This window comes from Nipponia nippon, unplaced genomic scaffold (assembly GCF_047370975.1).
Source record: "Nipponia nippon isolate SJK-2023a ecotype South Korea unplaced genomic scaffold, ASM4737097v1 scaffold_5, whole genome shotgun sequence".
Lineage (NCBI taxonomy): Eukaryota > Metazoa > Chordata > Aves > Pelecaniformes > Threskiornithidae > Nipponia > Nipponia nippon.
Genome location: NW_028262369.1, coordinates 41287825 through 41302239, shown reverse-complemented (window position 1 = coordinate 41302239; position 14415 = coordinate 41287825). Strand labels below are relative to the sequence as shown.

Below are 14415 nucleotides of genomic sequence, written 5' to 3'. Positions count from 1 at the left end.
TATAGATTCAGTACTGGGGCATTTAGAGTTTAGCTTTGCTTTGGAGGCTTGCTTATTTTACTTGAATTTGCTCGAAATTCAACAGATTAAAGTGATCTGACAGATTTTTGAATGCTGGCCTAGAAAAAGAAATAAAAAGGTTTCTCATATAAGGTGAGCCAGCTGTCTCCAGAAGAAGAGTTATCACTCCACACTGTCACCAGATTTCCTGGTGCCCAGAAATTCTGATCAGGCAGAAAGCTTTTGCCAGAGCAGGCAGAAATGCTCCCCCGCCGCCACGGGCAGGAGCAGCCACAAGTGCCACATGCAGCCGAAGCGGTTTGGCGGGATGGGGCCGAGCCCTGCCCTGTCCCAGAGCCTCCCGGCAGACGGCGGCAGGTCCAGGCTCCTGCTCCGTGGCAGAGCTGGCACCATACCTCCCCGCTGGGCCTTCAGTCAGCTCAGCCCCAGCAGCTCCTGGAGATCAGCTGGGAATCCAGCCCCAGCCTCCTACGGCATGGTACCTCGCTCGCTTTCCCCGTCTTTACTGCAGTGGCATTTCCTGTGTTTTTAACAGAAATCTTTTAAAAGAGTGATACTCCCAAGGATATAGAAGAGTGCTGTAGTTGCTATTTTACTTAATATTAAAAGGTTAAAAAGCCCATGAAAACATATAGCTATGTGGAAATTAATGATGGTATCTCTTGTAAACTAGTGCTGTATATGTACCTATCCACTTATAATGTTTTAAAATATACATAGCAGAGTTCAGATAGTGATAACACATTTGATTTTATCCGCTACAAATATATATATACACATATATGTCAGACAAATAACTTATCTCTCTTCCTACTCTCTGTATTGATAAAATCCAAGGAGGATTTAATCCATCCGAGTGTGTTTCTCCATGTTATTCATCTCAACTGTGCACTCAGAAAGTTCAAATATTTAAATTGGTTTAAAGTCAGAATATTAATGGCTGTTCTTAGAAATTCAATAACAGTTACATTTTCCCAGTTGATGGATACTGTCACAAATGGCTACTGCAGAAGTGTACATAGTTAATTACTTTGCAACAATTAGGATCTTAGTCCAAGTGTATGAAGACTTTTACTAGTATGTGTAAAGAGAAGCACTCTCAGCTCCTGATTGCTGAAGGAGCGTGCTAAGGATCCTAGCTGATAAACCTTAAAGCAGTATTGTGTATCACCTAGGTGCAAGGTCTGGGAGCGTTCAGGTTACCCCCCCGGCACAGGACACAGGATTTAGTGTAGATGAACATTGTTTACTCTTAAAATACCAGTCCTGGTGAAAGAGAGGACTGCCAAGGAGAAATACAGCTTCTCTCCAAAGGTGCGTATTTTCAATTAAAAATACAGAAAGAGAAACCACACAAAACTTACAAAGATAATTCGGCAGGCAAGGAAACAAGCCCTGTGCGACATTACACTGCGACTAGCCACCTCCTCTTAGTGCAAAGCCAGAACATATGCTTCATTTCAAGCCCATTTTTAAATACACCCCTAATTATGAAATCATTACAAGAAACCTGCATGATAAGGAAAGAAGAATTATTATGTTAACCTGGGGTCTTCAGTGCACTCAGAGGCATCACGAAGCAGCTCTCCTGCAGTCAAAGCCTGCGCACTCCCTCTTTTCTCTCATCCAGTGAGTCACTTCTTCCCTTTAATCTCCCATTAAAATTCTTTCTATCCTCTTCAGTTTATGACTCTGTTGCTGCAAGGTGGTTTGTGGCACTCGGTATGGCTAATCCTTGGGATCGCATCGTATTGAGAACAGAATAATTGAAAACAGCTTGAAGCGGTTGTAGTTAGGCACACAAATCAATGACAGATAATCATTTAAGCACAAACCAAAACAGACATTTACATGGAAAACAATCATGGCCTCGGAGTTACACCCCGTTCTTGCCATGCAAAGTCTTTCATGGATTTGGCAGAGTACCCTCAGAAGATAAACTCCGTTGCCAATGTGGCCATCCCCTCGAGACAGCACTGGCAAACCCCTGCCAGAAACCTGAGCTCAGCTGTAAATAGGTTTGCCTTAACAGCCGTCCAGCTTCGGGTAAAATAAAACTGCACTGCCCCCAGAGCTGTGCGAGAGAGCTGTGGTCCGAGATGAGCAGTCTGGAGCTGTGCAAAGCCACAGAGCAGAGGAGAGTGTGGGGCTGCGTCCCCCCTTTTGGGGTGCTGCTCCCATCCCAAGTCCCCGCCAAGGGAGGTGGGTCGGGCTCAGGTGTGCTGCACTGCGTGTGGAAGTGCAACAATAATAAAGAAAAATTCCCAGTGTGGACTGTTTCCTGACTCAATAGTGCAGATGGGAGCACATATTTGCCTGTCATTTTCTGATGACAATCATATTTATACCAGCTGGTTAAAATGTTTTAATAAATGATTACCTGATGAGAACACTTTCTAATGGATACAGTGCTGGGGTTTGCTCTTTTTTGCCACAATCCAAACAACCGTTCAAATTAAAAAACAGAACAAAACCAATAAAAAGACAGTTTTAGATCTTTCTGAGCATCTTGAGAAAGGCACCTGGAAACTTAAATCCCAGCTCACTTCAAGTGGTAAGTTGAAGAAAATGTGTTGGGGATGTCATATGCTGTCTGTTGTTTGTCCTGGGGGACTGGAGGAGCCAAGCCTCCATCCCTGTTCAAGGGCCCGTTCCACAGCCAGGTGAGCGAGCGAGGGCTGTTATGTGCGTGGCTCCCCTAGCTGTGAATTTCTCTGGGTGAATTTCTCTACAACCATCCAGTTTAGAAACGTAGGAGAATCCAGAGTGAATTCCCCTCCGCTTCTGCGTGAAGCTGGGAGTCACGGCTTCCCCAGCACTGCTCTCACGGCTGCAGTGCCTCTGCAGGAGCCGACTGCCCTGCTGCTGGTGTGATGCACATGCATGCACAGAAACCAGCCAAAAAGGGCTTGTGATCTACTAAGTTTTTATAATTTATATCTACTTATAAGTAGGCGAGTGGACCTTTTTCCTGTTATTTAGCCTTTTGCTTCAAAAACATCAACATCTTCACCAGAGAAGTTTCAAAAGTTTAGCTGCCAATTTTCCTTCCACTTTCTGTGACTCTGGTGAAAGGGTATTATTTATCAAACTAAGAGTATATTATAATCTTTGCAAAATGGTAAAGATCAAAGACTACCTTGCATCAAGCAGAATTACAGTGCCATAACATTTTATCTTGTTACAGCTGATATCAATCACGGTGTGACAGCAAGCCACAGAGAAGGTTTTTTCAGTCGGTATCGCTGACATGCTGCAACATCTGAAATACGGCAGCCAGCTAGCATGTGCTCTGGGTGTGAAAGGGAAAAACCAGCAGCATAAGTAAGTGCCTTCAGTATCCATGTCATTAAGTATGGCCATTTGGCAGCAAAACACGTGCACACGACTTTAATTCTGCCTGCGGCTGTTGCATCCTCGTAAGGGAAGAGATAAAAGCCTTTATGAGAAGAGAGGGCTTGATTTCAAGTGGCAGCGGTGACATTTATAGTAATGACCCCCAAGTGCGGCAGAGTCCACCATATGATACTCTTGCCCCAAAGGCACGTGCATCACCCTCCTCTCGCTGGGAGGAGGCGGGAATTCGGATGAGCAGCCAGGGCTGCCCGGCACTGGGCTGTGAGGCACTGACCCGGCTGTGCCCCAAACTGCGGCTGGCTCTGCACACAGTGCCGCTGCCAGCACGAGTGCTCTGCAGCTCTCCTGCGCCAGCCATGAGCCTGTTGCTCTCTCCCTACAACTCGCAGTCATATCTTTGTTTAATTTAGGTTTGAGAGTCTTTTCACCGTGGCCACAGACATCCTAAGGAAAGGCATGAGGTTCCTCCTGTTCCTCCCCAGGATCCTGCTAGGCCTGCTGCGTTTTACAGCTCCGGCACTTAAAGCACTGCACGCACTGTGTCCCCCAGATTCATCTCTGGGAACACCTGGTGGGGAACAGAAAGGAAAGGGGAGTTATAAGAGATCTGTTCTCATACATATCCCTTCCAGCGGGGATGCATCCCTCCTCTGCACGGCCGGAGCCCGCCCTATGTATTTCTCCTTGCAATCCGCACAAGTCCGACAGCAGCATCTTTCCGTTCTTTGCTCACAGGCTGTGCTTCTGCAAAGTGCCACCTGAGCTCCCAGCCTGTGGAGGCCCACGAGACCCTGCAGCAGGTGCCTGCACCAGCGGGGCATGCTCAGGCCTCCGGCTGTACCCCCAAAGGCAGCCCGCAGTCAGCCAGCACGAGCAGCAGCACCCAGGACCAGGCTGCTGAGCCGGTGCAGCACCGCACGGGCGCGGGAGCGCTGGGGCTCCAGGCAGAGTTGTCTCAAGGCTGAAGCTGTCTCGAGCAGTATCGATTCTGGCTGTAACTGGAGCACTTTGGTTTCTGTATTTGGGTAATATTAATGTTATAATTTCACAGCAGGTAACTTCACTTCAAATGGTCCTGCAATTTTTTCTCAGAGACTTCAATCCAGAGAGGGAACCCTTTCAACGTAGCAAAGAGGAGAAGAAGAAACAAAGCAAATTCAGTCGAGAAAGTACAAGGGTTCCTCAATTTTAAACATCTTAGGTTTTCAGGATTCTCCTGCTATTTGAATAGAAAACTGCATTGTTTTGGACGAAGTGCCCATCTTCAGTTTTTCATTCTCCTTTCCCTCTGTTGTTGAGAGCCACACAATGTACTTCCCCACCAGTTACTAAAATGCTTCTAAAAACTTGAAGAATTATTTGAAAAAGGGCATTCCTATTCCTTATGCATAAAACATGCATGCATATTCATATAAAACATTTAGAAAAATTTGTACCAGTTATAATTAGCATGTTTTGTGCATCTATTTTCTTTGCTATTAAATAACAAATTTGTGGTAACCATAGCAACTGGAACATCACATGGTGCTGGTGCTATTTTGGGGATAACATAAGTACCTTTCTTAAAGAAGCATTCACACCTCTAAGCTATGAATTTTAATAATTCTCACGATAAAATATCTGTTGGATAGATTGTATTCATCCCTCACTATAATGTTGATTTAATGTGGAATGTGCTACCTTGTTTTGCAGTGCCTATGACCACTTAAAAGCACTAATGAGTCCTCTTGTTTTGCAGAAAGGCAAGAGACTTAAGAAAGGCAAAGGAGAAGCGATGTGACATATTAGTGGAACTTGCATTGAGGGTAAAAGTACAATAAAATGAAGGATTTCTCTTATTGTTTCTGGGGAAGGAGCTAACATTGGTCACGTAGCTCTTCATGCTTGAATGGAGGAAAGCAGAAGGAAAGAGATGCTTTCGTCTTGGACTGGTATAGCTCCTACTGGAATAAGCGAGAGGTGTTGTGTTAGCTCTACTGGAAGCTGGGAGAGGTCCTTGGGGATCTCATATGGGAACTCCTGATCAGAAGAGACCAGCTGAGCCATCGAAGCCAATTCCCTGCCACTGCAGTCAAGTGTGTTTGTCTACAGAATATCTGCTGTACCCAATACCACATGCCACAGGCCTCCCAACATATCTCAGAGCCTTATAGGTAATGAGATAAAGAGCAAAAGACCAAATGCCACAACAGTAATGAGCCATTAAAAGAGATTAGGTGGCAACAAGGTCAGTATCCATGTGCTAGGCTCCCACTAGGGTAGGAATTCTCTTAAATAAAATTTGCTGGAGCGCCACATTACAGATAAGAACAAAATGCCTCAAGAATCCCTGTCAATGTTGTGATGAATTGAGGAAAAATGGAAAAATGTGGAAGAAATTCCCTTCAGTCTCTGAAATTGGTAATTCAGTTAATCGTGAGCATGTAAGTGGGATGAGCCAAACAGGCACCCATGAGAAATGAACGCTATTAAAAATATCCTGCCCACACTGACGTACTAATGAAAAATGCTGGTTGACATGATTAATTGTTTTATCATGAAAGTGTCTGTATAGATGAAACCCACCCTGAGCTATCAGGATGATGTTATCCATCTCCCAGACCAGAGGTAATGAGGGATCATTCACCCTGGGTGGCTCCTACACAGGTGATTTGGGTTAATACACATACTAAAGAGGCCATTAGGCTGGGAAATGACTCAGACCAAGTTTGCCTACCAAAGTGGAGTTTGGAGCAGAGGAATTTTACCTGAAGGTGAAGAAAGGTGCTGGGGTTGATGAGAAGAGCTGTGAATCCGAGCTGTAAGAAGACGCAGTAAGTATGTGCAAAAGATGAGGGTTCGTAGGGTTACGGGGCTGGCTGGGGCCATGCCAGCAAAGGGGTGTGATGCTCAGGAAGCACCTCGGACCAGAGGCTGGAGCCCCCGGTGCAGGTGAGGGATCACCAAGCTCCGGGCTGGCTTGTGGCAAAAAGTTAATGAGGAACTTTATAAACTTACCTAGGCCTAACCTTGCAAATCTGAGCCAGACTGTGGGAATTAGCCTGAGTAAGGATTCACAAAGCGATGCTTTGCCTCCATTCTGTTCTGCCTTCTTCCTCTTTCCCCCATTCAGGTGTATCATTGGGAATTTTTTTGTAAAAGTTCATCCTTTCGTACTACTAACTTTTTAGCACAACTTTTGTAGGAGAAAGCTTATTTCTGCTTTTCTCCTATTTTGGAAAAGTAACTTTCTATTATTATGAATATTATACACTGTAAAAATGCTCCCTTTCAGCCATTTTGAAATGAAGGATTTTGTTTCAAAAAATGTTATGGTAAACAAATAGATTATAAAAAAAATCAATGCAAACATTCTGATATCTCAAAAATTGAAAGTTTTGATTAGCCTCAGTTAACCCTTAATTGTTTTTTATGTTTGGTCTGCCCAAAAATAAATAATCCAAGATGGAGAAATTCTTTTTCCCTCTCTTGCCGAGTCTTTGGTGACTTGCAGTGCTTGTTGCAAGGAGGCCCTGGTAGGATGTCCTGTGGGGGCCTGCCTGAGAGAAGAGGCTTTCCCGGTCCCCAACACGCTCGCTCCATGCATTGCATTATTGATCCTTTTGGACTTATCTGCTTCATTCTTTCTTGTTGCAGCTCCTGCTGTGCTATACATTTCTCTGCCCACTGCCTGCCCCCTCCACCAGTGGTTGGTGCATCCCTTCCCTTTGCCTGTGGAGAGGGACTGGTCCTTAGCTTGGCTGAAGGCAACTCCGCTCCAGCCCTTCCCTTGCCTTCCAGTCTTGTTCTCCTCCAAATACCCGCTTCTTAAGAAAAGTCTTGGGAAAAGGTCTAATGAGGCAGCAGAGTGGCATTTCAGCTGAACACATATGCTTCCAGGAGCCCTGAGGGGTGAAGCAAGAGTAAACCCATTAAAGGCAAAAAGGGAAAGTTGCACAATATGTTTTTTTTTCTTTTCTTGATCCATGCTGTGAAATGGGAACTTCCCATTCTACTTTCTGTTTGGAGGGGAAGAAAAGAAAAGAAAAAGACTCATAAGATGCTGGCAAGCGATAAAATACAAAGAAGTTCTCTTTCTTATATAGTAAATGAATGTCTTTCTACCTTGCCTTTTGCTAAAGCTCTTAATCCAGCCTGTAAATAGAGACTTTCCCTTTGGACTGACTGTTTAGATATAAGACTTAGAGCTGATCTGAAGTAATGGGATCAGAAAATAGAAGATATATATCAAAGAGAATGATACATATGCTCATACTAGTGAACTTTCTCTTGCAGCACTCCTCGTATACTGTATGTAAATGTTCGCAAGTACAAAGTGCACTTCATTTTACTGCAGACCTAAGCTGAGACACCCGCTTGAGAAGCCTGCCTGTTTGATCCCCGGGGGCAGCCTGCCTGCCTTCAGGCAAAGCACAGATCCTCTGCAATAAAGCAGAATGCGAGAGGTAATTTTGTTGCGTGGCCTGACTTGGGCTTACTAAACGCTGGAAGAACTCAGCATTTAAAGATGCTGGAAGTGGAGATTCATGCTCCCAGATCTCAGAAATGGCAGTAGTTCACCTGGCTGAGCAGAAACACCAGCAAAACAGGGACTCAGGATAGAGTGAACTCATAATTAAAAATCAGATGATCTTCAAAGAAAAACTATCTTTCACATTCGTGAAAGAACTTTTTACCCTACTTGTTACGCTACCCAAAGTTTTACAATGAAGCTGTAGCCCTTCTGGCTGTTTCCTCGGGGCTGTGCCATGGTTTTCTGTGAGCACGGCCATGGCAATGCATTGTTCTTCTTGGGTTTGGAAACCCTCCAACTCGTATTCAGCTGCCATGGAAAAAAATCCTGAAAATTCATAGACTTGTCATGTTTCCAAAGACACCTCTGACCCAGGCAATGTATTCTAAAATCCTTAATCATTTTCTACTTACTGAAAATCCTCACTAACTGAATAGGAATTTTTTTCCAAGTCAGAAATTGAGAGAGATGGGATTTCTATTGTGATTCTCAAAGATTAACATAAAAGTATATTGAGAATATAAAATATGATGCCTATATTGTCTTTTTATTTCAAAAAGCATAAGTGAGTCACTTGCCTTCCATTTTGTATTTAGGAACATTTGTATGCTATTTGATGCTATTGATATTTTCCAGGGCAGCTTTTAATCAGATTAATTTTTTAATAGGTGTTACTATGACTATATTTTAGAAGATATTTGAGCAATATAAAGAAGTAAACCTCCAACCAGTGCCATCAAGGTAATTTTGAAATAGTTGCTCAGACTAGAGAGCTCTGAAAACAAACTTGGTTTTTCGCATTTCTTGCATTAATCTTGTGTAAACCAAGTGGAACTTTGCAGATCAATAATTAGACCCAAAGAAAAAAACTAAACAAAATATCTCTTCTACTGCCCAGATCTGCTTTACACATCAGCAGAAGTAAAGATCGATATTTGTGAAAGTTGTTGGCCTGAGCAGATTTTCTTCCCTATTGAAAATACTGTGTGACTAAAGCGGGAAACGTTTAGAGGAGGCAGTGCAGGATCTGCCCTGTGTTCCCAGAGTCTGAGGCGGTCGGCACACAGCTAGTTGCTTGTAAAAATCCCAGCTCTTCCACTGAATGGTATGAACGGCGGCCTGACATCTGTCCACGTACTCTTTTTCTTTAAAATAGTCTCTATTTACACTCTCCTGAACTGTATGGGTGAGTTTTCCTGTACTGCTACTGTGCTTTTTCTTCTCAAAGTAAACCTGGTATCTGTCAAAACCATGAGTTCCATTATGAGCATTTAAAATGGCTGTCAGTATTTGTATTAATACATTTAACACTAATCAGCTGAAAGCTGTGAAAAGTTTGATTTGGATTCATCCTGAAGATATCTTTTTAAATACCAGTAGAGGGGATGTTTTAATTCTACTACACAAATAGCAGCCCCTTTATTCTTTTTTTATTCTGTGCTTTAAACAGTACAACCACTTGAATTTATCCTACTTTACATATGAAGCCGTAATATTTAAAACATTCAGAATAAATACTTTATTTGACTTCTTATTCAGTATGACAGTTACTAAAAGGTGTGTCCTTCATTGCCTGTTTCAACATGAAACTGAAAGGCCTTCATTTCAATTGAATTAAATCTCAACTAAGTTAACTAATAAACAGGAATATCAGGTGATGGCTTGGCACACACACCCCCCCACACACCCCCCCCTCGCCCCGGTTGCTAATGCAGAAGGATGAGCAGGCGGTGAAAGGTCAGCCCTGGAACTGGGGCCTGCAAATGCAACTTGCTTTTCATATTGATTGTGTTCTTCAGTGGGCTTCAGGTCAGGTGCTGAGACCTCGGGGCTCGCTCTGTCTGCAGCTGTCTCACTGGTTCCTTAGCTCACCTTGAGCAAGTTCTGCAATGTTTCTGCACTGTTCCTCCAAGGACAAAAATAGGTCTAATGTTTATCAGCATTGCAAAAGTATCAATGCCTCTGAAAAGGTCTTTGGCGTTCCCTGTGAGGAAGATGCTATGCACAATAAAAGATGTAAAGCATGCATGTGTAAATAAAAATGTAATCTCAAGGGTTAATGTTTCTCTACAGGATACTTATTTTCACCAATTATTAAATACATTGTGAATTAATGCTTTTGTTTAGGTTAAAATGGTTTTACAGCCAAAAAAAGAGAAGATATAGGCACCTGTTTAGAGAGAGGAGCCACACATAACTATATAACTTTTACCAAAAGCATTTGTTGATACAGAACAGATCAATGTGTAACCACACAATCAGGTGGAGAGAAGCTGAGATTAAATGTTCAAATACATATACTAATTAGAAAGAACATGTACATCCGCGTATAGAGAACCTGACAGTGAGAAAATGACAGAGATTCAGCACTACAGTGAATTATAAATGTCAAATTACAAGGATGCATGTATAAAAAGCTTGTAACTGTTAGGAACTAGACTCTGTATTCATGTGAAAGCTGTTGCCTTTATCATCTTCTTAAATCCCTTTAAGGTGTTCTGTCATTCACTGTCAAATTTTCTACGTAAGATAATAAGATGTATGTCACACAAGTGTCCAAAACTGCGTCTCTGCCATTGCCAGGACACACCAATATATTTTGGGGTTTTTCTTAAGCAACAAGAATATTAAGCAGGAGATCTGCTGAAGTATTAGCAATCAATTACAGAATGTTTTTTTCCCCTCAGATGTGATAAAATCTAACATGATGTAGGGGAAAAGCAGACCAGCAATGTGTGTTCAGATTTGGCTGTGGACTCAATAGGTTGTCAGAGAGCCATAGGATGCACGATAAAAATGGATGCTAACTAAATTTCGATGTGCAAGAGCATGTGTTTAATTTGCAAGATGTTTTGTTTAATTAAAAGGTAAATACCATTTATAATTCTTCTCACAGACTGTTTGAGAGCAGCAACAACACCTACAGAGCTCTCAAGCTGCCTGAAGAACTTCTTTGATGCATCTGATCCATGGGGTAGGTACATTTAAATGAGAACAGTTCACTACTTTATTAGGTGATATTTTTGTTTTTATGCAATATTGGTTATTGCTTCTAAAAATTTCTAAACATCAGTTGCAAGATGTTAGGTGCACGCAGCATGTAAAATACTCTGTCATGGAAGTGTGGTGAAAATCCCTCCCCAAATATAACTGACTCAGAGAGACAACATTCACCCTGGTGCAGAAGACTTGCATCAAGCCAAGACATCACATAAATACGGAGGCATAAAACCTGTCTGCACAAACCATGTTCAGACCCCCCTGCACACAGGGCAAACAGAATTGCTGCCAAAGCAATCGTGTCTTTTTGAGGCTTGTTTTTCTTAGCTGTATGCTCTCTTCCCATACAACCCGCGAAGCTTGCAGAGCTTACAGTTCCTTTTCGTTTCCTTTAAGGTCCTGAGACTCAACACACCATTACAGCTTATGGCCCCGTGCTCTGCTTTGGGCTGCTGCGGTTCCTTCAGCAGAAGCCGTCATCTGACCAGGCTCCTCCTCACTCCCCATGGGCTGAGGTGAATCTGTGGCTGTGCCCGTGGCAGGAGCTCTCCGGAGGCATCGCCCGTTTGGCAAACAGAGCAGCTGAAGCTAAGAGAGGAACAACGGTATCAAAGGGAAAGGCAGCACCACTGCAGCAATGGGTGTTGTGCATGGTCATGTCACCCCACTGCGTCTACACAGTCGTGCTCTGAAACACAGTATCTTCTGCCAGCTGCTTAGCAGTGCTTCTTGGCTACAACTGCTGATAGAAGAGTGTAGGAGAACTGCCTGGCTCTGAGACGGCCACCTCTCCTACCAGCAGTCTTTAAGGGCAGCATCCCCATGTCAGCTTTTCCAGCAGGGAGCCCCGCAGCTCTCATTTTGTTTGGTTGTTTTTACACGAGAAGAATGGCCGGGAAGAGGCGCAGGCTGCTGACACCCAGCTCTCTAATATGCTGAAGTTGGATGCTGTTCTGCTCAGAGGGTCTGATGGTATCAGCCTCCAGAGAATCAGTGTCTGACACTCCCAGTCTGTTGTTCATATTGGTTCGGTCTCAGCTGAGCTATTTCTAACAACGAAGAACATATCTGAGAGAGTTACAATTTGCTGTAATCATATTTTTCCAGTTTTTCTCTGTGATAATTACGCCCATAAATATCAGTGCTTCACCTCCGCTCAACAGAGTGCACTCTATTTCTGCGCTCAGTCTCAACCTTCCACACTCAGATTGCTGGGGAAGGACAACGATAGTATTTGTTATTACCAGGACTACTCCAGCTATGGGGCTGCCGGGGCTTCCAGTTTTATTTCAGTTTCTGTGCTGTATTAGTTGGTCAAAAATTGCCGTCTGAGGTGAAAACTGGCGAAGAAAAGGTGTTAAATTGTGCACAAGTTTAAATAATATATAATAACAAAGCTTTGACTTGGTCTTCAACCAGGCAAAGACTTGAAAACCAGAAGTCAGGATGCAGCTTTGCTGTTAAACGTCTCTGACTTCACTGCTGGGTTTAGTTTAGTAACGGAGAATGTTTTTCACGTAATCAACGGGCCGCAGATCTCAGGAGTTCCAGTTCCTACTGTGCTTACTGACTAACAGCTTTTAGGATAGATCCTTAAAGTAGATTTTATAAGAGTAGGGGCTATTTTAAACTGTCAGCCTAAGAGTCGCAGACGCATTTGGACTTCAGAGCGCCAGGCATCAGGAGTACCCAGAAAGAAGGTACTCGGTCTGAGAGCATACGATGCAAGCAGATACATGGGAAGGAAAAAGAGGTGAGGACAGGAGTATTACTGGCCCCATTTTAAAATTGGTGGATTGTGGAAAAAGGGCTACAGGACTCACCAAAGTTACCCCTGTTGCCTGTGGCAGACCTGGCATTCAAAGCGAAGTCTCCAGATTTCTAATGTACCCTCTTAACTACAAGGCCATTCTTCCCCTCCAGAAGATGATATATAGGTATATAAATGTGCATTGATGTAATGCCAAGTTATAAACCACAAGCCTTTCAGAACTCATGTCCCTGATAGATTGCGAAAGAACTTGAAGTCAGGAGAATTGTGGTTTGTCTGACCTTATGCTAATCATTCTCCCTACTTGTGTCTTGGTCAAACTGAAAATGGATAGAATAATGAACCCTTTTGAAAACCGTAATTTCTGGGTGTTGGTCACGACCCAGTTTTCATAAGCTGCTAGGATATGGGGATAATCAGGGAAATGAAGATTCTATCTTATGAGACAAGACCGAAAAGCTTGATTTAAACAAAAGAAATGATGAGAAGGAATATTAGTACACCGTGAGGGGAGTAAATATCAGAACTAATTAAGTTCAAGGACAAAATTGGCATCTGAACAAATGGATATAAACAGGCCCCTAATAAATGTAGGCTGGAAATCTTAAGAAGCCGAGTTATGAGATTCTGGAACAGCTTTCCAAGGGGAATAGTAGGGCCAGAGAAAGTAAGCACTTTTAAAAAGGATCTCGATCAGCTTATAAACTGAGTATCATACCGGAGACAGCCAGAGAGCTAGAGTCTCGGGCCACACAAGTCCGATGTTCGCAGGTAACAGCCAGAACCTCACCAAGCTAGAACGTCTTGGTGATATTCTGGAAAAAGAAGTAGCCAGCCACAACGTATTTCACATTGCATCACGTATATTTTGGTTTTTAGGCTCCTCTGCTCAGACAGTCTCTTCAGTTCCCTGATTATCCCACCAACCTAGCAGTTGGGATGTTCTTCAGCATTCCCAGGTAATCCTTCCCTGCTCTGAAGTGCCAATGTAGGAATAGAGACGAAACAGCTCAAGGCAGTGTTGAACGTGGAACTCTTTGTGCTCGCTGTCGAGGATGGGAGAGCAGGGACGGAGGCGGGCAGGGGCAGGTAGCGGGGCACCATGCGCGGCTTTCTTCTTATACGGCTGAAGACCGTGCGCAGAGGCTAGACCCTGTGCAGCCCCCAGGGAGCGGAGAACCTGCCAAGAGCCTGCTGGCCGCGTCCCCCAGTGCCGTTGTTCCCGAGGGCAGGCAACCGGCCCCGCTGCCACAGCAGGCGGACGCTGGCGCAGCCCCACATCCCCTCCCGCCCTTCCACGGGGAAGGGCTGGGTGCCCCCGCTCGCCTCCCTGCCCGTGCCCAGAGCCTCGTCTGCTGCCAGCCCCCCGGGCGGGAGGCGCTGTCCCGCGCCCGCCGCCGCCCCCCACCGCACTCTGCTTCGCTCCCGGGGCCGGCCCGGGCCGGGGTGGCCGCCGGCGGGGCGGGCGGGCGGCGCAGGGCCCGCAGCTCCTCGGCCGGGCCCGGGCCGCGCCTGCCTGCGCGCGGCCAGCAGGGGGCGCCGCCGCTCCGCGCCGCTGCGCGCCGCGCCGGCGGGCTGGGGCCGCGGGGGCCGGTACGGCCCGGCCCGGTACGGCACGGCGTCGGCAGCCCCCCCGTCCTCGGGCGGGCGCTGGCCGGCGCCTGCCCGCAGCCCCCGCCGCGGCAGGGCTGCCGCAGCTCCGCGGGTGCGGGACGGACCGCGCCGGAGCCCGCCCGCGCCGCTTCCGCCCGCC

At 45.1% G+C, this 14415-nt stretch overlaps 1 long non-coding RNA gene across 2 annotated transcripts; it reads left to right on the top strand.

Annotated features, from left to right (window-relative positions):
- Positions 1-6084: 6084 nt before the first annotated feature.
- Positions 6085-13611, top strand: LOC148052151 (uncharacterized). 2 transcript variants are annotated; one of them, XR_015698966.1, is made up of 5 exons: positions 6085-6191; positions 7654-7823; positions 8560-8632; positions 10788-10865; positions 11288-13611. It is a non-coding gene; the product is annotated as an uncharacterized LOC148052151 (long non-coding RNA). The 2 variants fall into 2 exon arrangements; XR_015698967.1 differs by lacking the exon at positions 8560-8632.
- Positions 13612-14415: the final 804 nt, after the last annotated feature.